This window comes from Euprymna scolopes, chromosome 33, assembly GCF_053919585.1.
Source record: "Euprymna scolopes isolate OS-2025 chromosome 33, ASM5391958v1, whole genome shotgun sequence".
NCBI classification, from domain to species: domain Eukaryota; kingdom Metazoa; phylum Mollusca; class Cephalopoda; order Sepiida; family Sepiolidae; genus Euprymna; species Euprymna scolopes.
This window is the reverse complement of record NC_136514.1, coordinates 31,306,615-31,333,778: the sequence shown is the minus strand read 5'-3', so window position 1 is coordinate 31,333,778 and position 27,164 is coordinate 31,306,615.

Here is a 27,164-nt window from a genome sequence, read left to right as displayed (position 1 = left end):
GCATGAACGTGGTTTGGCTTTCAACCCGGGCTCATAAAGCGATGATATATGAGTACGCATACGTGTTGAGGTCTTGTGGTAGTGTTGGTTCGGATGGGAATTGGTGAGAATTATGGTGGATGAATTGGTAGAACATAATGTCTGTCTCTATTTCCTTGTCGGCCATTTTGAAAGGCCACAAAGCCCATGAACCTCAAATTTAGTAGATAGCATGACGTCATTTGAAAAAGTCACGAGATGTTCGTCGGAATAAAAGAATCTTGTGATTAATTTAAAAGATTCCATTAACGAAGGGGTCTTTTTAAGAAGTAGAAGAAAAAGAAGACGAAGAGGAGGAAGGTCAAGTAGTAGTCAAGAAGAGGAAGGTAAATTACTACTACTACTACTAGTATTAATTTTTATAATAATAATAATAATAATAATAATAATAATAATGGGAGTGGCATATCTAGACTATTTCCAAGTAGTAGTAGTAGTAGTAGTAGTAGTAGAGGAAGAAGAAAAATATGAAGAAAGAAAAACAAATGACGAAGAAGAAAAACGAAGAATAAGAAGAAGGATGAGGAAACAAGGAAGAAGAAGAGGCAGGAAAAGAAGAAGAAGAAGAAGAAGAAGAAGAAGAAGAAGAAGAAAAAAAGAAAAAGAAGAGACAGAGGAAAAAGAAGAAAACAAAAAATAGAAACAAAGGCAAAAAGGGAGGATATAAAAAGGCACAAAAAAGAATGAGTAAAAATAAAAGAAATAGAAAAGAATAAAGTGGAAGCATTTTAAAAAGAAAAAAAAAGTTAATAAAAATAAAAATAGAAAAGACAAGCAAAGAAGAAGTAAAAGAAGAATAAGAAGCGGAAGAAGAAGTCATGAGAAAGAATAAAAATGAGACGGAAAAGAATGATAGAATTAAAACAGAATAAGTGCAGGCAAAATAAGGAATAGGAGAGAAAGGAAATGGGGAGTAAAGGTGGAGGAGAACAAGACAAAACAGAAAGGAAGACTGAAAGAAGAGGAAAAAGAAAGAAAAAAGAAAAAGAAGAGGTAAAAAAGAAGAGTCAAAAAGGAGGAAGAAAAGAAAGACATATACAAGAAGAAGAAGAAGAAGAAGAAGAAGAAAAAAAAAGGAAAAGAGAAAGAAAAAAAGTAAAAAAGTAAAATCAGAAGAAAAAGGGGAAATGCATCAAAGGAAAGCAAACTATACGAAAAAAAAGAAGAAGAAACGAGAAACGGATTCTACCAGTACAACAACAACAATTACTACTACTACTACTACTACTACTACTACTACTAATAATAATAATAATAGTAATAATAATAATAATAATGATGATAATAATAATAATTTTAATAATAATAATAATAATAATGGCGAGAGGGCATATCTAGACTATTTCCAATACTCGATCCATGTCCTGGTTTATCCCCATCTAATCTTTATTGAGTTATTTCCTTTATTATTATTATTATTATTATTATTATTATTATTATTATTATTATTATTATTATTATTATTATTGTTGTTGTTGTTGTTGTCTTTGTTGTCGTCTTTGTTGTTGCTGTTGTAGTTGTTTGCTACACTCGCTTATTATGTGGGTCCTGGATATGGCTTTAAACTATATCCAGTGGTGAGGCCCCAGCTTGCGGGCTTTTGGGAGTGTGGAGCCATCCTTTAATTATCATTGCTCCCAGGTCCACTCTGACCCGGAGTGGTAGTACATGTTAGGGTCCCAACTATGGGTTAAATAGAAACCGACTTGAAAACAACAAATATATTCTATTAAAAAAATTTTCTTCAAAATCTTTAGATTCGGCATTAAATAACCTGAAAAGGGTTGATATGCCGTAAAACAAAAACAACCAACCAACCAACTTATGTGGTTTATCGTTTCGTCTCTTGCCACATAGTCTGCATTTGCTGTTTTCTTGTATTTATCGATCCTTGTTTTGATATAGTTGATTCTAATCACCTTATCACATGTGACTTATTAGTCATTCAGTTTCTCTGTTTAGGTATCTTTTTCGTAGCCATTGTTGTTGTAGTTCTGTTTCTGCATGTCTCTAAATAACTACGTTACAGTTTGTGAAATATTACTTTAGACTTACAATTTTTTTCTAAAACCACTTTAAAACTAGCAAACATATTAACGTCCGTGTGAATTATTTCGCTCTCTCTCTCTCCCTCCCCCTCTCTCTGTATATATATATATATATATATATATATATATATATATATATATATATATATATATATATATATATATATACGTGTTGTGTGTGTGTGTTTGAGTGAGTATCTCTTACCCATAGACTATAAATATATTTACATCAAACATGTTATTGGTTAGCCTTTCGAGGACGTTATAGAATAAGAATGATGACGTAAACGTCGGTAATATACTTTTGCTTATACACTTTTTAGTAACTATATCACGATATTCGTATTTATTATTATCAACCTACAAAGCTATGACACTATCTATCTATCTATCTATCTATCTATCTATCTATCCTTTAATTAATTTTGGGAACGAGATTAGCGATTAATTCGTGGATCTGCAACAATGAACCTTAGAAATTGCTAAGAGATGACTTTTAATGCATAAATGCAATTAACACGTATCGACGTGTTTTAGCTTTCAAACCGAGTTCGAAAAGCGGTAATATATGACTGTAGAGGCGTTGAGAAGCCTTTCGATAATAGCTGCATGAATTAGAAGGATAAAATAACGTCTGTCTCCATTTATTCGTCGGCCATTTTGGGGGTTTACAAAACCTTCAAACCTCAATTTAGATGTTAGCACGACGACATTTTAAAGAGTCACGAGATGTTCATTGGGACAAAAGAAGCTGGCGATCATTTAAAAAAAGATTCCATTAACGAAGTGTTACTTGAAAATTAACCGAAACTTCCGGAGAAAAAGGAGGAGGGGGGGAGTAAAAGAAGAGGATAAATACGAAAAAGAAGAAGGAGAAGAAGTTTTTTTTAAAAAGTTGAAGGAAAAGAAGAAATTGAAGAAAGAGAAAAAGAAAAAATGAGAAATAGAAGGAGAAAAATCGAGGAAAAGAAGAAGAGAAAGAGGAGAAGGGGAGGACGAATAACAACAAGAAGAAAAAATAGTGAGAAACAGAAGGAAGAAATAGAAGAGAAAGAAATAGAAGATAAAGAAAAATACGAAGACGAAGAAGAGATCAAAGCGGGTGAGAAGGGAAAACGATAAAGAGAAAAAAATGAAAAGAAGTAAAAAAAATGAGAAGAAGAAAAAAGAAGAAAAAGAGGAGAAGAAGAAGAAGAAGAAGAAGAAGAAGAAGAAACAGAAGAAGTAGGAGATTAAAGCGGGTGAGAAGGGAAAATTACAAAAAGAAAAAAGAAAAGAAGCAAAAGAAGTAAAAAGATTAGAAAAAGAAGAAGAAGAGGAGGAGGGGGAGGAGGAGGAGAAGGAGGAGGAGAAGGAGGAGGAAGAAAAAGTGATGGTGATGTAAAGGTGTTCAGGTTCACTTCCAATATGTTAAGCCATCTTTCAGTGTTCGAGTCTCACACTAGACCATTTTTATATGCATATACCTGAAAATTGCAACTGCTTATTTATAATAATTTTTGTTCTAATGCTAAAATAGTATCTTATGATTATTTTATTACGATTTAATGCATAAAAAACTATTAAATGCCGCCAAAAGAGACACCCCGATTTTACGAGTACATCGGCTAGTTTAATACTTTTTCAGTTCATCAAGACTGTATTAAATCAAATTAGTAAATAAAAAGATGATGGCGCCTCACTAAAATATAAAACTTAATCACGAAGAAACATCTTCAGAAAATGCTCTCTACGCAGTGCCGTTTGCATAGGTTTTAAGTGGTGCGCTCAGTGGATTTTTGCTAATATATTTTACAAACTATATTTGTCTCCTAATAATAATTATATTCCAAGTATATACTTCCACAATTTTAATCTTTTTTTCGCCTTCTCTTGATAAGGATTGTGTGATTTTTCCTAGCGTCATTGCCAGTGAAAAACTCTGCGTCCACGTGGTGAAATTAGACCCGCAAGCCCGTTATACTGACGCCACTGGCCCAAACGAGATGAGTGTCGGTTGGCATCACGTTTCGAACTTTCTAGCGCAGATCCTAGTTTTTATAAGATATATATTACTGTACAAAAAAACCATGCTGACAATTAAAATTGTTATAGGCAATTAACGTCGCATCTCACATGAACCATGAAAGCCAACACAACAGGAATCTAAAACTCGCCCTCATTTGGTCTCATCAGTTCAACAACCAGAACTCGAGATTTGAAACTCGAATCTCTTGTATGCGAGACGAGTACTCTGCCACCTGAGAGACATCACAACGCGCAGGAAAGTCTATTAGTTAACACAGATCACGCAAACTGCAGCAAAGTCCGACTATGGAATGTACCTAATTCGTCTCAAACAAGGTGTGTAGTCAACCAATCACTGAAAACGCAAGCCGATGTCTCACAAGTAGGATTTTTACACTCGTTAGCACGATGTCATCCAACAAGCTAACCTAGCGAGCAAATTAATATTCAAATGTTCATCATATATTATGATATGATTATTTCCACAGTCATATATATATATATATATATATATATATATATATATATATATATATATATATAAGTGAACGCGTGTATGTGTGTACATTTCCCTACGCAATAACTCTGTAAATTGTAAGTCTACAGACTCGAAATTTGATATACAGGGTACTGAGATTTGGGAAAATCTTTGTGATCAGTTTTCGGACAGAAACTTGGCTGTTAAGGGGTCAAAGTCAAACGATTTGACCTTTGAGAACTCTACCAAACTCCTCCGACAATTTTGAGTCTAAACACTTTAAATTTTTGATAACGGTCCTTTGGACATGGATCTAACTTACTAACTTGATTTGAGCCCAAAACAATAAATTTTAAGGGGTCATAATAAGGGTCAAAGATTGACCTTTTTTTTTTTGCTCAGCATACACCTCCAAACACCTGGACAACGCCGGCCACCCATGCTAGTATATATATATAATTAGACGGCGTTCAATCGTTTAAACGACGGTTAGTTTAATAATAATAATAATAATAATAATAATAATAATAATAATAATAATACTAACCTGAGATTATTTGCAAAAAACAAAAAAGAACTAGAAACACTAATAAATTCGACCAGAATCTTTAGTTTGGATATCCAAACGGAATTCGGTATGGAAACGTGCGCGCTGCTAACCATAAGGAACGGAAACTAGAGACTACAGAAGGTATAGTACTGCTCAATCAAACAGAGATGAGGCCACTAGGTGAACATGATAGCTACAAATACTTAGGAGTGCTGGAAGCAGACGCCATCAAAGCAACGGAAAATAGGAAAAGAAAACCCCAGAAGAACAAGAAAACTCCTCCAAACCAAAGTATATAGTCGAAACCTAATTAAAGGAATAAACACGGGGGCAGTGTCACTAATAAGAAAATCTGGACCGTTTATAAGCTGGACTCAAGCAGAACTAAGAAATCTTGACCAGAAAACTTATGACGATGCACTACACCCAAAGGATGATACTGACTGACTATATGTGAAAAGGAAAGAAGGAGGAACAGGGCTGATCTGTATAGAAAATTGTAAATAAAACACACACACACACACACACACACACACACACACACACAAAGAACTAGAAAAATACATAATGCAGAACACCGAAAGAATAATTACTGTAGCAAGAGACATGAAACAAACAAAAAACAAGATAAAAAAAGAGACAGAGAAATAAAAATGGGAAGAGAAACAGCTACATGGACGATTCTTAAGGATGACAAAAGAGACTAACTAAAACACTTGGAAATGGCTACAAAAACGGAACTTTACAAGGGAAATCGGATCACTAATAATAGCTGCACAAGATAACACAATTATAACCAACCACATCAAAGCGAGGATCGACAAGCCATAAGAAAACAGCAAATGCTAACTCTGTGGACAAAGAGACGAAAAATAAACCACGTAATAAGTGAATGCAGCAAACTAGCTCCAAAAGAATATAAAATACACGATCAAGTGGGGACGGCAGTACATTGGCAATTGCAATTGCATCTTGAACAAACAGACAAATATTACAAACACAGCCTGGCAGCAGTACTAGAAAATGAAAGTCACAAGATCCTATGACACGAATAAACCTACCAAGCAAGAAGACCGGATGTCATAATAGTTAACACGAAAGAAAATTCCTGCTAGATTTTGCCGTGTTAGCTGACCACAGAGTGAAAATCAAGAAGAATGAGAATCGGAACTGGCCAGAGAGCTGAAAGAGACCTGGAAAATGAAGAAAGTAAAGATAACACCAACGAGAGTAGAAGCGCTAGGAACGATACCGAAAACCTTTGGAGAAAGAATGGGAGAGATTGGAATCAGAGGGCTGGCAGGGAAGATACAATGCATTTCAATAATGAAAACTCCAGAAATATTAAGGAAAACTCTTGAATGTGGAGACTAACACGAATACAGATGCAAAACAAAAAAGAACATAACATGGAATCATGAAAACTGAAACTGTATAATTGTAATATACCGCCCCCTTTTTTATGAGTGTCGCCATAAACGGGCACCACACCAAATAATGAGGATCAAGGAGGATGAAAAGACCGAGGAGAGAAAGCACTAGCCAGACCTCTGCTGGAGGAGTGCAAAGAGGACTGTGACCTTGTAGAGGCTTATTGCCACCATAATTCCAGTAAAGATCAAAAATCGCCGCCAACGAGAAATCAATGGTAAGCGACTGTTGCGATAACGCAAATTCTTTTGCAAAGGTTATCGAAAGAGGTGGAGAGCACTGGAAATCTGGGGAGACTTGTTGTCACTCAGACTCCAAGGAGCACCACAAGTTGTTCTCAAAGAGCAATCTTTGATGAGGGCTTGTGTGACTCCTCCTAGTGAGTTAATAATAATAATAATAATAATAATAATAATAATAATAATAATAATAATAATAATAATAATAATAATAATAATAATAAAAAAATGAAGATGATGATAATGATGAAAGAGAGGTTATTCATGTTGTATCAGAAGTTTGCGTGCATTCGTCCCGAGTTCAATCAATTTGTCACGTTGATATTAGCTTTCATGAGATTTAGACGACGGTGTCAAGAACTACGTTGACAATTAAAATTGTTGTATGTAACGAATAGAAAAATAGACAAAACTGATTTTTTATGAATGAAAGAGCAACCATTTAGCAAGTGCTGAATTCGATATGACGGTGTTGTAAATGAAAGAGAGGGAAGCACGTTTTACAAATAAAACACGTATATCTACACATATACATGTACATATATGCCCTCATACACACACACACACACATACACATATATATGTGTGTGTATATATATGTGTGTGTATATATATATATTGTGTGTATATATATATATTGTGTGTGTATGTGTGTGTGTGTGTGTGGTTGATAAAAAGGTTCTCGCAGAATTTTTCATTCAAATAATGTATTTTCAAATAACTTGTTATAATACCTTTACTTTATATATGATTTTAAAGAACGTTTTTCGCTCTATCTAATCGTTTAAATTACAATCGTTTTAACATAATTACGTCGTCTTTTCACGTTGAATACAAGATGAATAAAAACAAATCCACACAATGTTTTCACTTTAATTTAATCTGGAACGAAATACTGCTGAAACAGCTCGCGGTATCAACGAAGTGTTTCGCCCAGGAACGACTACTGAACACACAACACTACGGTGGTTTAAGAAATTTCGTGTCGGCGACAATAGTCTTAAAAATGACTACCGTTGTGGTCGCCCATCGGATGTTGACAACGATCAAGAGCCTTAGTCGAAGCCAATCTACGCACAACTGTTTGAGAACTTGCTTCTGAATTAGACGTAACGTATACGGCATTTTCCAACAATTTGAGATAGATTGGAAAGACAAAAAACTTGATAAATGCGTGCTTTACAAATTGAACAACAACCAAAAGAAACGCCGCTATAAAGTGTAATCTTCCTTTCTTTTACGCAATAAGAACGAGCTGTTTGTCGATCGAGTTTTAAAGAGTGAATTTTTTACCACAACCTGCGACATTCAGCTCAGTGGTTAGATGCCGGCGAAGCTCTACGGCACTTCCTAAAGCCAGAGTTGCACAAAAAGAATGTCAGGCTGACTATTTGGTGGTCTGCGACCGGGGTCATCCATTATAGTTTTTCTTTTTAATGCAGGCGAAACCATTACGAGGGAGAAGTACTGTTAACAAATGGATGAAATGCATCAGAAACTTCGAAAACAACACCCAGCATTAGTCAGAAGAAAAGGTCCAATATCCCTTCACAATGCCCGACCGCACGTCCCTAAATCGACTCTGCAGAAGTTGAACGAATTGAGCTGGGAAACTCTGCCCCATCCGCCATATTCTCCAGATCTCACCTGCCGGCTACCACTTTTTCAAGCATATCGAAAACTTTCCACGTGAGAAAGTTTTAAAAACCTAAGCAATATCAGAAACGCCTTCAGCGACTGACTTCATGGCCATCAAAACGCAATGTTTTTTTTTTTACGTTACTAGCATACATACACTTGTTTCGCGTCGGCAAACGTGTATTGATTCCGATGGTGCTTAATTTGATTAATGATTTTTTGTTTGAGCCGAGATATATTCATCTGAATTTAGAAGTTAAAAAACCGCAAGAAATTTCTTGTCAGCCTAATAGTAATAAATAAAATTCATAAAGATGAAAATAATCTTCAAGCAAATAAACTTATCAAGGTTGTAAACCTCTACATTGAAAATTTGAGCAATCGACAAAAAAAAAATAAATAAATAAAAGATGTGGATTCAAAGTTGAATAAAACTTTTTTACATTATTAGAGTAAAAAGAAAAATAGGAAAAAATAGAATGTTTTTAAGTCATGGCATTTCGAAGCCTAATGTTTCTCATCAGAAAAGAAGAAAAAGTTTATATATCCTAAAAAAATCTGGCCTAGGGATATTAGCTTAGAAATGAGATATAGATAAACTATATGCATATATAGCACCAGGAATGGTGTTGATAGTATAGATATAAAAAAGCATAGAAAAAAATGGATATATAGGGAGTAGGGAAATGCTTGCAAAGATATTTATTGAGAAACACAAAAATAAATATAAAGTACAGTTAAACAAAGCAAAGATCAAGGTAAAAAATGAAAAAAATAAAAAATAAAGGCAAAAGCAAAAAAAATATAGGCAAAAAATATAGGTAAAAATGCAGGTAAAAATACAAGTAAAAATAAAACAATATAGGTAATAATATGTGTACAAAATATAGGTAAAAAATACAGGTAAAATACAGGTAAAAATATATGTAAAAATATAGGTAAAATATATAGGTAAAATATACAGGTAAAAACTATAAGTAAAAAATACAGGTAAAAATATAGGTAAAAATACAGGTAAAAAATGTAGGTAAAATATAGGTAATAAATACAGGTAAAATTTAGCTAAAAATTAACAATATTAAAAACAGTGGGCGAATGGAGTTGGGATTGGATGCGCCAACTCTCGTCTAAGCGGTCGACTTTCGGTCCCAGCTTGAGACAGTTGTTTGTCTAGCTATACTGAATAGTGGATAAACAGCAGAACCCTCTGCCTCTGGATGATTAAAAAGATTCTTTTCATCGGATTGGGCATACTGGCGAGTGAAATTAAAAAAAAAAAAGAAACTGCTACCAACGAATCACGCAATGCTCTTTGCTTACAGCATTTTGGCAATGTTTATCATTGTAATTTCACCTACCTACCAAATGGCGTCTACGCGTTAGAAAAAGTTGACAATTATTCTTAGCACAATGTTCGGTGAAGAAAAGCACACGAACTTGAGAAGTATATATATCTCTATGGTTAATTTCTGACAGTTTGAATATGCGCATGTGCTTAATATGCTGTGTGTATTTGCTTGACGTTGTGTGTAAATGTGTGTACTTGTATGAGTGAGTATTCGTTTTTTGGGGCGCATTTATTTTGCTGTGTAAGTATGTGTGCGCGAGTTCAGAAGACGCTGTGCGTATGCGACCTTTGTCACTCTGTGAATATATTCATGTTTGTTAGTCCATAAATATGTGTGCGTATGTAAGTGGAGTTTCCGTATGCTTCACGATGCCTGGTAATGTGGTGTGCGTACTATTATGACCATTGAGAGTCTTGACTTTGATAACTGTACTCTCTTTCTAGTGAACTCCTTCTTGGTTTTTGGTTGCTATATTTTATAAACATTTTGTATCTCACACTGGCTTGTTAAATTCATTGTTTTAAAAGTAGCGTTTCATTTGTCGGAAAATGTAGAATTCGTACATTTATGTAAAATCCGGTTCTTTTTATATGCAGAATACTTTCTGTTATCGTCGGAATTTACAGAATATTTTACGTAAAAAAACAACAACGAAAGTTTCCGAATCGCTGAGCGAATGATTTCGCAGCAGCCAACATTTATTTGCTATAATTGGTTATCGAAATAAAAATAAATGTCTTGATCTGAATTTAAAAAAAAAAATCATTAAACAAACAATTTTCAGATGTTTATTTTTCATGAAACTTACCTTACAATAAGTTTTTTTCTTGATATGAATTTTGAATTTTCTTAAAGTTCCGTAAAACTTGTCTAATAGTTATTTATTGATTTTTTATTTTGTTACCAAGACAAAAGAATATTATTGTTTCGGAGATGGGTATATTTGCTGATGACACCACTCTCTATAACACATATGAGGGGAAAACAAATGAACACATATCCAAGGAAATGGCAGAAACACGAGGATAACCTCCAATCAGTAGTTGAATAGGGACAAAAATGGATGATCACATTCAATGCTGCTAAGACTAAGCTTGTTTCCTTCAATAACTACAAGAAACCTTCTCTACAACCAATAGCAATGGTCAAGAACACATTGCCTGAAAGTACTTCTTTTAAACTCCTCGGCCTAACGTTTACAGGGAATATGAACTAGAATAGATACATTGAGAGCATTGCCAAGGCTGCTGCAAGGAAGGTTGGCTCCCTCTACCGTGCTAGAAAACTCCTTACGCCTGAAAGTATCCTGCACCTCTATAAGGCCACTATTCGCCCATGTATGGAGTACTGTTGTCGTATTTGGGCTGGTGCATCTGTTGCTTGTCTCTCATTCCAGGACAGGGTTCAAAAGAGAGTCGCCAACCTGATAAGTCCTGAACTGTCATCTAGGCTTCAGCCTCTGTCCCATCGAAGAAATGTTGCATCCGTCTGCCTGGTCTACAAGTACTTTAATGGTGAATGCTCTGACGAACTACAAGCACTTGTACCTCCTCGACGTGACTACCCCCGACAAACCTGACAAGCAACTAAGTCCCACCCCTTTACAGTAGAGATTCCTAGGTGTAAGAAAGCCTTTTACTCCAATAGTTTCTTCCCCACAACTGCAAGTCTTTGAAATTCCCTTCTGGGATTCTGCTTTCCCAACTGTACTGATATGCAGAAATTCAAGTGTAATGTGAACAAACATCTTTCTACTCATCCCCCTTCATAATGTCCCTGATAGTAGCCCTTGCTTCAAAGTGGCACTGTACCTTGTTTGGGGTGAAAATTGAAAAAAAAAAAAGAATATTATTTTCATTTTTCGATTAATGTTTCATTGAATTATCTTCATAATAACAGAAATAAGATATTTTCCATTAAATTTATTTTTCGGCGTTTGTATGTAAAAACTAAAATAACGAAACTTTTGTTCGGCTACTTCCAGCAATTTACGTAAGCTGCCCGGAAAATTCCCGACAATAGCACGATTCTGCATAAATACAACTTTTAAAATCCGTTCGTATTGTTATGTTGTGGCTCTTTGGCTATGATCACAGCGTAGCGTACTATGTTGTGGCGGATAGTGCCAAAGGTCAAACGATAATTATGATTAATTTTAAAATTATTTAGGTAAAAACGATATCCAGAAAAATGTTTAAAAAACAAAAGACTGTTAGTTAAAATATTTATGCTAATTATTTAACTGGAAAATTTTGACTCATATAAAAATATTATGAATAGAGGAAAAGCATGAACAAAGCTAGTTTGGGATTTGGTTTAGTAAACAATGATGTAGCTTATGTGAAATACAAGATTGCCTACTCTGGCTAACGTAAGAGGCATGTAAGCCGGGAGAAATCAAAATTAGGAGAGTCTGTAACAGGAAGTCGAAGAGACGAGTTGATACTTAGCTAGCCATTGAGTTAGTTAGCACGCAGGTGTTGTCTCTGCGGTCCGATGGAAGCACCTACGAACCAACTAAGTAAAATGTAAGGAAAAGATTAAGAACTGCAAACTCTGACACGTGAAAAATTTGGAAATAAAGATCTGGAAATGATAACTCGTCGTTTTTGGTGTTCCATTCGGAAGAAGATGCCTTCATTTTTTGGTGCCTGGCGCCAGAGGAAAGGGAGACAATAAATAAGATAGATGACATGTCAGGTGTCAAGTAGACAAAAGTGTTATTCATCATTGTTAAAGACTGTCCGTTTATAGCCCCGTTCGCTTTTGTCGTGAATATGTGAAAACACGCACATACACATAGAAAGACTATTAAATATACACGTAACAGTTCGACACGCACAGACACCACATATACAAAGAAAATTAACCGTCCTTATAATTCTAACCACTAGACGATACACGGGCATCGATTACAGAAATACGTACACCGTATATACACTAGACATATATATATATATATATATATATATATATATATATATATACAGTTATATAAACTCGACGGTACAACAGTATCGCATCTTTACCTCCTTACAAACCTATTAACTTGACAAAAATCTTGTTTTTATCTATTTTATGTACTTTAAATCTTTGCGTCTTCGCCTGACTTTACTTTTCTTTCCACATAAACATTTTAGATTCAGTATACTTTCACATTGTAAAGCGAAAATAAATAAAAATCAAAATGGCCGACTGTTGCCGTAAAACAAGGCGAGATTGAAACGTTAATGTCGTCGAGTAAATCCAAGATTTCGCGATTCTCTTCAGCAACAACTCAATAAACAGTGATATCTCTCTTGGTGCGATTTCCGTTTAACGGTTTGGTTTTTCGAATGCCGTGTCATTTCCGGTTTAGATTGCCGGAAAGATAACTCGTATCTCGTAGGATTCTTTGTGACCGAAAGGTCAGGCGCTTGAGCTTCACTAAACAAATCACCTGCTTTTTTCATTTCTTTTATTTTTTTTTCTTCGAAAAAGTAGATTCTTGCATTTTCACTTTTCTTTGGCAACATTTTTCGCTTTTTGTTTCTTTTCTTTTCTTTTCTTCTTTAAATCGTGAATATTTTTATATTTTCCTTTAAGAAAACTTGTTGCTGCATCTACTATCCTTTCTTTGGCGCTGTTTTACAATTTGTCATTGTGCAGTGAGAGAGACAACTCTCGTTTGCTAAGAGATTCGTTCATTTTTCATCCCATAATCTAGGACGCTCGATTCGACGATATTTTTTTATTAAATCAAAACATTAAAGAAAAGAAAACGCGACGATTTTTTTAATGTAACAAAGTAGATAACATTAATAATATAAAATGTAGTCTTTACGTGACTATCAGGAGCATCGTTTCTGTTTTCATATAATTTACGACGCTAAAACCAACGAACTAACGATATTTTCATTAGATGAAAAAAAAAAGAATGTGCGGCAACCATTTTTTTTAATTAAAAAGTAAATGTTATGGTAAGGTTTTTAAAAAATTGGTTTTTAATTTTAAAAATATAAAGAATGAAACTCTTTAATAAAACAATGATGAAACTTTTAAAGCTGCGGCGACTTTTTGTTACCGTAATGACACCAACATCTAGTTTTTAACATTCCAAAAAATGAAAATGCCACGATAGCTTTAGAGAAATTGTAAACAAATACAAAATGTAGTCTTTACGCGGCTATTAAAAGAATCGTTTCTGTTTTCATATCACAAATTACGACGCTTAAACCAACGATGTTTTCATTAGATTAAAACATTTAAAAAAGAAACCGTGGTAACTTTTTTTTAATTTAAAAGTAACTGCTATTGTAAGTTTTTTTTTTTAAATTTAGTCTTTAATGCGACGAAAAGAAATTATAATTGTTTTCAAACAAAACTTTTTCACAAAGTAAGCATGAAAATATGAAAGAAAGGCTACTGCATTTTTAAAAAAAATATTTCTTATTTATTTTTATTTTACTGTACAAAGCTTATAATATTAACAGCACCAATATCTAGTTTTAAACATAAATAATAAATCACAGTTTATTTTTTAATAAAATTTACAATTTTTCTACAACTATCGTCGTATTTTCATTATTTTTGTAATGTTTAAAACTAGATGTTGGTGTTATTATCATTATTATTATTATTATTATTATTATTATTATTATTATTATTATTATTATTATTATTATAAACTTTGTTACAATAAAAAAAAGTCGCCGTAGATTTAAAAGTTTTATCCTGGTTTTATTAAAGAGTTTCGTTCTTGTATTTTTAAGGTTAAAGACTAATTAAAAAAAAAAAAAAAAAAAAAAAAAACTTGCAATATCATTTACTTTTTAATTAAAAAAAGTAGTCGTAAAAAATGCAGAAAAAGTTGCCGTAGCTTTTTTGTTCAAATATTTTCATCTAATTAAAATATCGTTCGTTCATTCGTTTTAGCGTCGTAAATTACATTTTGTATTATTAATGTTATAAACTTTGTTAAATTAAAAACAAATCGGTGCAGCTTTCCTTTTTTTAATGTTTTGATTTAATAAAAAATGTCAAATCGAACGTCCTAAATTATGAGATGAAAAAAAAAATGAACGAATCTGTAGCAGAATTAGCAATAACCGAAATGAGAGGAAATAAAGAGCTTACCTCGGATACGTCTGTTGTGTTTCGGGCTGAGCGGAAGAGAGAGTTCCAAGATGGCGTCCATGGGTTTTTATTAGCGTTGACCCCATGCAATTCTCGTAGAATCGCGTCTGTTCTCGCGCGATTATGCAAATATATAATTCCCGGCTACTATAAAGGCATGACGCTGGAAAGCAGTCGGGCAGTGTCCTGCAGATTGTGTGTAGGTGGTTCTGGCGATTGGATTGTTATTTGTGACCAACCACATGTCTGCGAGAAGCGAGTTTTTTTCTTCTGTTTTTTTTTTATTTCTTGTTTTTGTCTCCTTCTTCTTTCTCTACGGTTATTACAGCAAAGAAATCCCTCTCTTCTAAAGGTTGGCGATACTGACTGTTTCCTATCTGTGTTCCTGATGTTTTTGCTTACTACATTTTGCTTCAGAATCTCTTAGTAAACGTCCCTTTGCACAATGACAAATTATAAAACAGCATCCTTTCTTTTTCCTGCAATTTATTCTGGTTTTATTTAAAACTAAAAGAACCCGTTAACCGGCGTTGCCCGACGGCAAAAATGTCCCCCCACCCCGTAGAAAAATAAAGTACGATTGTTGTTGTTGTTTTTGCCCAACCCCAACCTCCTCAAATTAAGAACGGCCTTTGGAATAGACATCCCCAACCTTCTCAATTTAAGAACGGCTTTTGGAATGGGCACCCCAACCTCCCCATATTAAGAACGGCTTTCAGATTAAACACCCATTTGTGAAGGGGAGGGTGTCAAAATATTTGCTTCAAATTTAACTCTGATAATTGTTGTCAGGATACCCACCCACAGATACTCTAAACCAACCAAAAGATTAGGAGGGGGGCAGTGTCGGTCGGATATAATTAGTTTTGTTTCTCACGCGTGTGTAAAAATGCGGTAACCATTGAATTAAAGTGCATAATATAGGTCTTTATATCTCGAGAACTACTTGTATCTGCCAGATATAAATGAAATTTTCTTAATCAGCATAGTCGAAAACTTATATAAGTTGTCATTTTAAAGTAATGTGTTGAGGTGGTACTAAGGTAAAAATTTATCTATAAAAAATTTAAAAAAAAAAAACGTTTACAAAGGTAATGCATGTGCAGTGTCAATAAATATCCCGAAAAAGAAAAGTAAACAAAATACTTCACAGAAAGTATAATTTGTCTAAAATCAAACATAACGGATATCGGAATAGACGCCCCATTTTGTGAAGGGAGGTTCTCAAAATATTTGCCCCAAATTTAACCTTGATAATCGTTTCCAGAATACACACCCGCAAATACTAAAAACCAACAAAAACATTGGGGGGCAGTGTAAAAGAAAACAATAACAGCATCAAAAATAGCATCGTGTAAAATTCGTTAAGCCGCTCCAAAATCGAAAAATAAACAATGGTACTCGTACATATTGTTTTTTTTTTCAGTTTTTATTTTAGTTTGGGGTAGAGGTAGTGGCGTGTTGTTTATGTGTGCATAGGTAAGTGTAAGGTTATCAGGATTTAATTTTCTCTCTATGAGCGGTTATTATATTTGTAATTGGTTTATTTATTTTAATTATTGCCTCTTATAGAGAGTGCCATCATATTTGAAAAGTTATCGAGCGTTCGTTTATGCATTAAGAGCTAGATGCCGGAATAGTTGTATTATTAGCTATCAGCTAACGAGGATGGGCGGCATTTGAGGAGGGAAAATGTACTATTTTTGAATCAGGAAATGGAAATATTATATATTGTCTATGAGTTTATGATCCAGTTACGAAGGGTGCAAGCACAATATCTGTAGAATGTGTATGTTTCCTCCCAGTATTGACTGAATGCGGTAGCAGGAAATTATTTACGGAAAAAAATAGGAACTACTTCCTCTAAAGATGCTGCGATTGTGATGGCGTTGCTCCTAGGATGAAATGTAGAATTTTATTATAACGACTAGATGTCGTAACATAAGATAGTGGCTAATAGCTTAGACGTAATAAATTTGTATGTTACATCTGTTGTAGCAAACCTACGGTACTTTGGTCCAAAAATTATACATGAAGATTTCAAGACTCAATGTGCGATCCCGATCACAATGTAGCCTCGTATCATATGTATCCATCATTCATTGTTTTCTTGGTCGCTTCCGTTTAAACTTTCTGCCATATGTGTAACACATGAATATTTATAATAATATCTTGTTAGCTAAGTTCTTGTTCGCGCATCTGATTTGATCCTGCCAGACTAAGGAAAAGCCGTTCGCAAATAAGTTTGGTACCCGCGCACTAACGCGACAGAATAACTTTTAGGTTTTCAGTTTAGACATTTGAAAGGTGCATATCAGGGACAGACATCTTTCATTCATTACAATAACTTTTTGACTTGATTACGAAAATTGAAAATTTTGAAAAAATAAAACAATAAATAAATAATTTTCTCCAAATTCACACGCATTTCAATGATGTAGTTTCAAAAATATCTACAAATCTTACAAGTCAAATATTTTGACAACTTTTATCAATTCATTCATTTCAAACAAGAACGTCTAATGATTATATTTTATTAGTTTCGGAAATTTCAGAATTTTGGTTTTTGATGAAAAACATCTCCGTATGTATTTCATGTTATTATAATTTTTTTGATGTTTATTTTTAACTTTTTCAACAACAGCAAAAAAAAAAAAAAAAAAATCACAAACGCATTTATTATTGTGAGATTTTTCGATTCGGTCCTGGAATTGCTATGCACTCTTCAAATGCCCAAACTGAAAACACAAAAATTGTTTCCTTCGCAGTAGTACATAAGTCTTAATACTCCTAAATGCGACTAACTCAAGGCAAAACATTTTAGAAGACAATTTAATCGACTTATTCTTGATTTTTTAAACCACTAAACAATAACATTATCACGTTGACACACCGGTGCTCGTTGGATCACCGAAATTAAGCAACGTAGAGCCTGTTCAGTACCGGATGGGTGACCATTTAGGAATACCAGGTGCTGTATTTAGGATGACATCGATTCCTCCCTGCAAGAATTAATAAAAAATAACGCCATCATCTCCCTTAACGGGTATATACATGACACTGCAGACCGCCTGTGAATTTCATCTCGCATAAGGTGAATGCCGCACCAGTCACGGTAGAGTAAAACCGAACAGTAGAGTGAGGTGGATATAGAGATAATAACTGTAAAATAATTTATTAGAGATTTGTCAAACGACGAGTTCATAATTTCATTTTAAGTTTTCTTGTATTTTTTCTGTATTGCTTTAACCTCCTTCAGAATCGTTTGCTCTATATGTAACACGGCATATATCTCTCTTGGGTAAAAGAAAGCAACGTTCCTACGTTAATCTATATATCTATAAAAGTGAACGTGTCTGTGTGCCTATGTGTCTGTGTATATTTCCCTACGCAATAACTCTGTCAATTTTTAGTCTACAGACACAACATTTGATATACAGGGGTACTGAGATTTGGGAAAATATTCGTAATCCATTTTCGGTCAGAAATTTGGCTGTTAATGGGGTCAAAGTTCAACGATGTGACCTTTGAGAACTCTACCAAACTCCTCCGACAATTTTGGGTCTAAACACTTGAACCTTTAGATATACGTTGGACATGGATCTTAAATAATATGATTTAAGGCCAAAACAATAAATGTTAAGGGGTCATAATAGGAGTCAGAGTTAAAAAAAATTGACCGCTCTTTTTTTTTGCTCAACATACACCTCCAAACACACGGGCAACGTCGGGCTGAAATGCTAGTGTTCTAATATTTTCAACTTTTTATGAATGTTTTACAATAAGTATCAGGTTGACAAGACAGTTCTTGTGGTTTTTAACTTTTAAATTCATATGAACATATCTCGGCTCAAACAAAAATATATCAATCAAAATAAGCATAATCAAAATCAACACACTTTCACTAACGCAAAACAAGTGTATGTATGCCAGTAACGTAAAAAATCTTGCGTTCTGGTGGGGATGAAGTCGCTAAAAGCGTTTTTGATCTCGTTTAAGTTTGGGGGGCATTTCTTACGCTAAATGCTGTCGAGATGCTTGAAATAGTGGCAGCCGGTAGCCGAGAGGTTTGGAGAGTATGGCAGATTATGCAGAGCTTCGTAGCTCAATTTGTTTAACTTCTACACGGTCGGTTTAACAACGTACAGTCGGCCATTATCGTGGAGGATAATAGGGCCTTTCTGTTGACTAATGCTGGGTGTTGTTGTCGAACTTTCTGATGTATTTCATCCATTTGCGCGAATTTGCGTTTATTTTTCCATCCTATATTCCACGTTCTAAAAACAAGATACACTTGTTTTAAAACGATTTTAATTTAAACGATTAGATAAAACGAAAACAATCTTTAAAATGAAATAGAATGCAAAGGGTAACTCATTTGAAAATACATAATCTGAAATTAAATTTAAAAATTCCGCAAAAACTTTCGAGTCGACTTAATACAATACATAAATCAATAAATTTCCCAAAATTTCAGATATTTAGAGCAATCTGAAATGGCTTTGAACACCACATTTTAACATTCAGATATTTCAGATTTACATTAAATTTGATCCATACTCATTAGACACAAATTTAGCAAAATTCTATGAATTTCAGTTTAGTTTTAAGACTCTTTCGATTTAAATTTTAGAGATTTTATAATATGTACATCATGGGATGAATTTTAATAAACGTTGAGATAAGTATTCTTGACATAAAGCTTAATATTTTCATATCTTGATTTAAAAAATGTTAAGGGCGCATAAAATTGATGCAAAACTGTATTTTGAATGAATTTTACCCGTTTTAAAACAAGTCTATCAGATCACAGCCTTTTACGCTCAATACAATACTTGCTGAAAGGCTGCTGATTCGACTCATTTGATGAATTCGAAGAAGTCTGTCAAGAATTCTTTGATTCGAAGGCGGTTGAATATGAGTTTTGACCAGATCCGAAAGCTTGCAGATCGATGGCAGAAACTCTTGGAAAATGATGGTCTTTTTTTTTCGGATGCATTTTCGTTTTTTGTTATTAATTGGCAAGTACAATTCCATTTTTTTTTTTTTGCAAATGTTTACAAACTTTCAGGACAATTCTTGTGTGGGTGTGTCAACTTAGCTGAGAATAATGAAGATAGAATTAGAGAAAGAAAGGCAGTAAGGAGTGGAGAAATTGAGATTGTCGGGTTAAAGAAAGACAGAGAACCAAAATTCAAGAAGACACAGAGAGAAAATAAGAAACTAAGATACAAGAAGGATAATCCGGCACGTGACCTAAAAAGAACCCAAACCAGATTACGGCTCTAATTAACTTCAGCTAGTGTTTAGACCTATGAACGCTAGGATGAATTACAACTTAGCTACGATGTCAAACTTTTTAAATTGGAAATAAATCATTTAATTTTAAATTCATTAATAAAGTGAAAACTAATATATCTGGACATTCATCTTATGAAACCAGACAATGAAAACTGACAAAGTAAAAATGAAATTTCAAGCCTCATATACATATTTTTTTTTTTACATAGCGGTCACCACTTATCAAGGCCCGAAGGCCACTTAGGGATAAGGGTTATTGCGTGTACAGTAATCAATGAGATAGAATTGTAGTAATCATTAGTATCGGGGTTTTTGATAGAGTGTCTTACTTAAGGGGGCGGTTTGTCAGGAGTTTGTTTATGTTGGACTTGAAGACGTCCAAGTTGTAGTCAGGTGGGAAACAGGCTAGCGGCAGAGAGTTCCACTGGCGTGAAATTCTAAGAAAGAAGCTTTGCTCATGGAATCTACGTTTGGATTTAGGCACAGATAAAGAGTGGGGAAAATTATTGACAGTAGTTTAAGCCAGACCGGTGTTTCTCGTGACAGATTGGCGAGGGAGGGGACGAGGGATTGGAGCTCAGACGAGCACCTGCCATGGAAATAACGATAAAAAAAAGACAAGCTCGCAACGTCTCTTCTGTGGGAGAGAGACTGCAGGGAAGAGAAAAGGGCATCCCCCACTAAACCACGAAGTCTATTTTGTACTCTGTCAAGGCAGGATAGACTGTTTTTAGCAGCTCCTGCCCAGATGTGGCAGCAGTACTCCATCCTTGGGCATACTTGGCTTTTATACAGATAGAGAATTACATTAGTAGTGAGATATCTTCTGGAGCGGTAGAAGGATCCCACCGTTTTCCCAGCGTCCTTGGAAACAGATTTGATGTACGTGTTCCATTTCAGATCAGGCGTAAAGATCAAACCCAGAAGCTTGTCAAAACATGGAGCCTCCCCAAGACGAGAGCCATCCATTTCAATTGATGCAAGATGGGGATCAGAGCGTTGATGATGTAAAGATAGAAGCTTGGTTTTGGATGCATTAAAAGTAACCAGTCACCTCTTCCCCCATTGTACCACGCGCTCAAGATCAGATAAGAGAGAATTAGAGAGAACTTTGCCATTTACGGCCTTTGATGTGTTGCCATAGATGGTCGTGTCATCAGCATAGACGTCAACGAATGATTTAAGTATGTGTTTTGGGAGATCATTGATGTAGATCAGGAAGAGAGTGGGGCCCAGGATGGACCCCTGGGGGACTCCAGCATTAATACTGTGAGTCTCTGATTTCTGCCCATCAACCACTACTCTTATGAACCTATCAGAGAGAAATGATTTAATGATTGAGAAAACATTTCCAGTGATACCGTAGCTGGAAATCTTGTGAAATAGGCCCTTATGCCATTACCTTATCGAAGGCCTTCGATATATCAAGAGCAATTGCTCTGGAAAGGAAACCTTTGTCAAGAGATTCACTAATCCTATGGGATATAACCGTTAGCACATCTGCTGTAGATCTTGCAGAGCGGAAACCATATTGTGTGTCACTAAGAAGGTTGTTTCTGTTGAGGTGGTTGACTACTTCTTTATTTGATATGGATTCCAACAACTTACTCATGACACACAGGAAACTTATTGGTCTGTACTGAGAGGGAGATGATTTTTCATCTGAATTCTTAAATACAGGGCATACTGATGATGTTTTCCAGGGTGTTGGAAAGTACTTCTCCTTAAGGCAACGCTTAAACAGTTTTGTAAGTATGGGGGCAAGTTCTGGTTGGAGCTTTTTCAGCATTATAACTGGAATGCCATCAGAACCAGTTGCTTTACTGGAATTAAGGTTTTTGATTCTGACGCACAGATATTTGTATGTTTCATAGCGTGTTGTCTGTTATAGGAGGAAATACATGGAGTTGATGGTCATTGTCGCATAGAGTAGAATTAGCTGCAAACTTCTTGACAAATAGTCTGGCCTTGTCTAATGCTGACGAGATGACCTCAGGTCCATTGATGATAGTTAGGATAGAACGCACGCTTCTGTTCAAGATCCTGTTTGCTATTTGCCAGAACTGGTGGGAACCAAGCCATTGCTCAGCTACTTCGGATTTAACAGACTGAGCATATAGCTCTCTTGCATGTTTTATTACTCTTTTACAGTGGTTGCTGGCAGTCCTGAAAGCAGCTTTAGTCTCAGTACATCTATTACGTTGGTAGCCATGGAAAAAGTGATTTCTGTGCGCGATGCCAGCAGCACATTCTGGAGAGAACCATGGCTGGCTGTTTTTACTCATACATACACACTCACACACAACCATACCCCTATCCGCAAACACACATACACACATATATATGCATTTACAGAAAGATGCTTACATATACACACTTATGCACACACACATAATACATACATACATGTGAAACCTGACATAGTTATATGAAATAAGTCAGAGAGAGAGAGAGAGAGAGAGAGAGAGAGAGAGAGAGAAAGGGGGGAGTTGCAACCTTTGTAGAAATGAGTATTCCTAATAATGGAGCTGAAAAGGAGAAACAAACCAAATATCAAGGTCTCATGTATGATATGAAAAGAAACTGGAATCTTAAAGAGATATTAATCAGACCAGTTATTATAGGTGCCACATGGCTTATGAAGAAGAACTTGAAGTCCTGTCTAACTAATATTCCTGGTGAACCAAGTGCAAAAGAGATCCAGACAATTGCATTTAAGGGAACAACGAGGATACTAAAAAGAGCTCTCGGTTGGTCTCAATAAAAAGCAGGGCAATGTTGGCAGTTGGTTTGGCTGCCCCATACCCAGCGTTACAATCTTCAATGAAGAAAATTAAAAAAGACATAAAAATGGTTTCCTTCAGTCTTGACAGACTATGGATACCAACGGTAAGAGTGCCTGCGCGTGAAATTTTTGTGGCAAGAGTTGCACAATATCCGACCACGCCTCTCCTGAGTCGACATTGTTGAATACCAGTGCCAAGTGGACGTTCAGGACGACTAGAAACAATGCCGAGATAAGCGGAAAGCACATACAGCGCTAGAATTCCCAGACGGTCACCCATCTGATACTAGCCAGGCTCAACGTTGCTTAACTCTGGTGATCGGACGGGAACTGGTGTGTCAACGTGATTATGCCGTACATGCATACATATCCACGTATAACCACACACTCACATACACATACATACACATGCATCCATATACTTACATATGCATCTATAAGCGCATGAGTTTACATTTGTATCAGAATCTATACACCTATGAATTCATTTTTTTGTGCATTCATAATAAAAACCATTTTTTCTATTAATCTAAAAAGAAAATGCAACTTTATTATATATGGGTCGAGTAACTGCAAAAAAATCTATCTAATTTGCATATTCTTTTACGCATACATTTGAATTAATTCCCTATTAGTCTTATCGGTTTTCTTATGGGATGATCATCTTTAATTAACTATTACGTGTAATTATATTCATGCAGATATTCTACATAATTTATACTTGCGTAATATTTGCGTAAAAAAGTTTATAATAAACACAAAACTTTTTCTATATATACTTATGTATACATATACATATTTGTTTTAAAGAATTGGCTACCAAACTCCTCTGTCAGTTCTTAGTATGCAGACATGGAACTTAATACATAGGGTATTCGAACCTATGCGAAACTTTATATTTGGGTTTTAGCCGGGGAAAATCGGTGCAAAATGTGAAAAAAAAAAAATGGAATTTGCCAGGTGAAGGTCGAACAGCGTCATTACAAATATGCATGCATAACGTAATAGCTATTGGTTTATATGTTTAGCCTTGCAGCAAACATGTTTTCATAGCTCAGGTATTTACATTAAAAGGAAAAAGTACATCGCAGACTGACATTTTGATTTCGATTTTTGGTGGAGCACGAATCATGAAAAAAAAAACTTTTAAAATATTGGGTTCATTATAATCTATATATCTATAAAAGTTAAATTGTCTGTCTGTCTGACTGCATGTGTACGTACATTTCCCTACCAAACAACTCTGTCAATTTTCTGTCTACAGACTCAAGATTTGACATAAGATGAATTGAGATTTGGGAAAATCTTTTTAATCGATCTTCGGTCAGAAATTTAACTGTCAAGAGGTCAAAGTTCAATGATTGACCTTTGAAAACTCTACCAAGTCCCTCCACCAATTTTGGGTCTAAACACTTGAAATTTTTCATGTGGGTTACTTGGATCAAACGTTTTAATTTAATTTGAGCCCAAAACAATAAATGTTAAGGGGTCAAAATTGGGATCCGAGTTTAAAAAAAAAATGACCTCTGCAGCCTCTACCAAATTACTCAGCATATTTTTGGTCTAAACATTTGAAATTTTACATAAAGTGTATTCATACATAAGAAAAGCATTTTAATCCGTTTCCTGCCAAAAATTTGGCTGCAGAGTGGTCAAAGTTCAAAAGATTTCACGTTTGCGGTCTCTAGCAAACTATTCAACCAATTTTGGGTTTAAACATTTGAAATTTTACATGAAGAGTATTCAGACACACAGCTGTCTTTTCATTCAGTTTCTGGACGAAAATTTTGCTACCAAGAGCTCAAAGTTGAAAGAATTGACCTTTGCAGACTCTACCAAACTCCTCCGCCAATTTTGGATCTGTACACTTGAAATTTTAGATGTAGGTTACCTGGACATGAATCAAACTTTTAATGTATATATACATATGCATATAAAGTTATCAACAGTATATAGGACCTGAACAAAGCCGGGCTCTACTACTAGTATAATAATAAATACGATATATGGATTAATCAAAATATCATATTTAAGCATATTTTACAACCGAACAATGCCGGGCGACCTGCTAATATATTATAAAAGTGACCTTGTCTGTATTAGAAAGAAATGGTGTCTACCAAACTACCCTTGTCATTAGATTTGGTTTTCAGCCGCAGAAAGAGCTGATAAATATGTTTAAATTGAAAAATCAGGATTGGCATAGTTAAGTCGACTTTATACGTATATACACTTGTGCCCGATATTATTCATACCCCTCGGATCTTTGAGATTTCTATAAGATTATTGCTCAAACCAGAAGGTAGACAATATTAAAGGGATTTCAAACAATAAATCAAGCATAAGCATTTAATTTAAACTCAACAAATAAATAAATTATGCAAGTTTGAAACATTATACAAAGAAAAACAATAATGGCACTAGTTCAAAATTATTCATACCTCTCTTACTAATAGTCAATAGCATGCCCTTTATTCTTAATAACTGCCTGTAACCGTTTTGGATATTTATCAACAAGGTTTTTACAAGCATCAACACTGATTTTTGACCATTCTTCAATGCAGTAGTTCTCCAAATCCCTCAAATTTCTAGGTTTCCGCTTTTTAACCTCAGTTTTCAATATGTGCCAGAGGTTTTCGATAGGGTTCAGGTCGGGACTCTGGCTAGGCCATTCCAAAACATTAATTTGATTATCCTCAAACCATTTCTTGACTATTTTGGCAGTATGTTTTGGATCATTATCCTGTTGAAGGACCCAGTTTGGTCCTAAATGGAGCTTCTCCGCATCCTGTCTAATGTTTTTTCTGGAGTATCTCCAAATATTGCTCCTTCTTCATGGTTCCATCTATCTTGACCAAACTACCTGGACCACTAGCCGAAAAGGAGCCCCAAAACATTAGGCTACCACCACCATGTTTCACCGTGGGTATGGTGTTCTTTGGGTTGTAAGCTTCTCCTTTCTTCCTCCAAACGTAAGAAGTATCCATATGGCCAAACAATTCAATTTTTGTTTCGTGAGTCCACTAAATACTTGAGAAAACGGACTCTGGAGAATTCACATGGTTCCTAGTAAACTTTAGACGTGCTGCAAGGTGTTTTCCGGTGTGCAATGGAGTCCTTCTTGGTCTTCTTCCTTTCAGACCATTTTCATGCAGAGTCCTTTGCAATGTTTGCCTTGATATTTTTATGCCAGAAGACTCCAGATTTTCTAAAATGTCCTTAGTAGTGGTGGTTGGATTTGCATTAACACTTCTTACAATATTCCTGGTGGCTCTAGCAGACAGTTTCCTTTTCCTTCCTCTACCAATCAAGTTGTTTGTTGTGTGGTGGCTCTGGAATTTTTTGATGATGCTCTGTACTGTTGCTGTAGGGACCTCAAATTTCTTGGAAATTGACTTTTAACCTAAACCATCCTTATGTGAATTCGCAATTTTAGTCCTAAGATCATTACTAAGCTCTTTTTTCTTCCCCATTCTAATAATTTTTATTCTTTTATTGGTTTTCAGTTGATATCATTTTAATTTCTGATAAAATGCAAAAAACGAAATGAAATTAATCAAAGGTTGTATAAAAGCATTCAAAATAAGAATCAAACAGGAAACAAACAGTCAGAAACTCGATTAATACTGAAAAAATAAGGGGGTATGATTATTTTTGAACATTGCAGATTTTATAAATAGCTGTATATTTCTTTTATTACAAGTATCCCGAGATTTTAAGATGACGAAAATGATCAGAAGAGGTTTATTAAGAATATGTATCAATATGGACGTAAACAATAAATTCTAACAAAGTTACACCTAATAAACTCAATTTTCAAGGGGGGGTATGAATAATATCGGGCACAACTGTATATATATATATATATATATATATATATATATATATATATATATATATATATATATATATATATATATATATATATATCATTAAATAAAATAGACGCTCTTTATTAATTCTATTTTCGATCCTTTCCAACTTCCGAATAACAGTCTTCACTTCTGGCAGGAACTGGCTAATGTACCTATTTACTATGCCTCCCCACGGGACAGAGTTAGACACCAGGGTCGTTTTCTAACGTGGAGAAAAGGTACAAAAATAAAAATTGTCTCAGTCGTGAAGGATTTCTCCTCCACCGAAAGAGAACAAGAAAATGAATTGCAGCATCTGAAGAACAGATA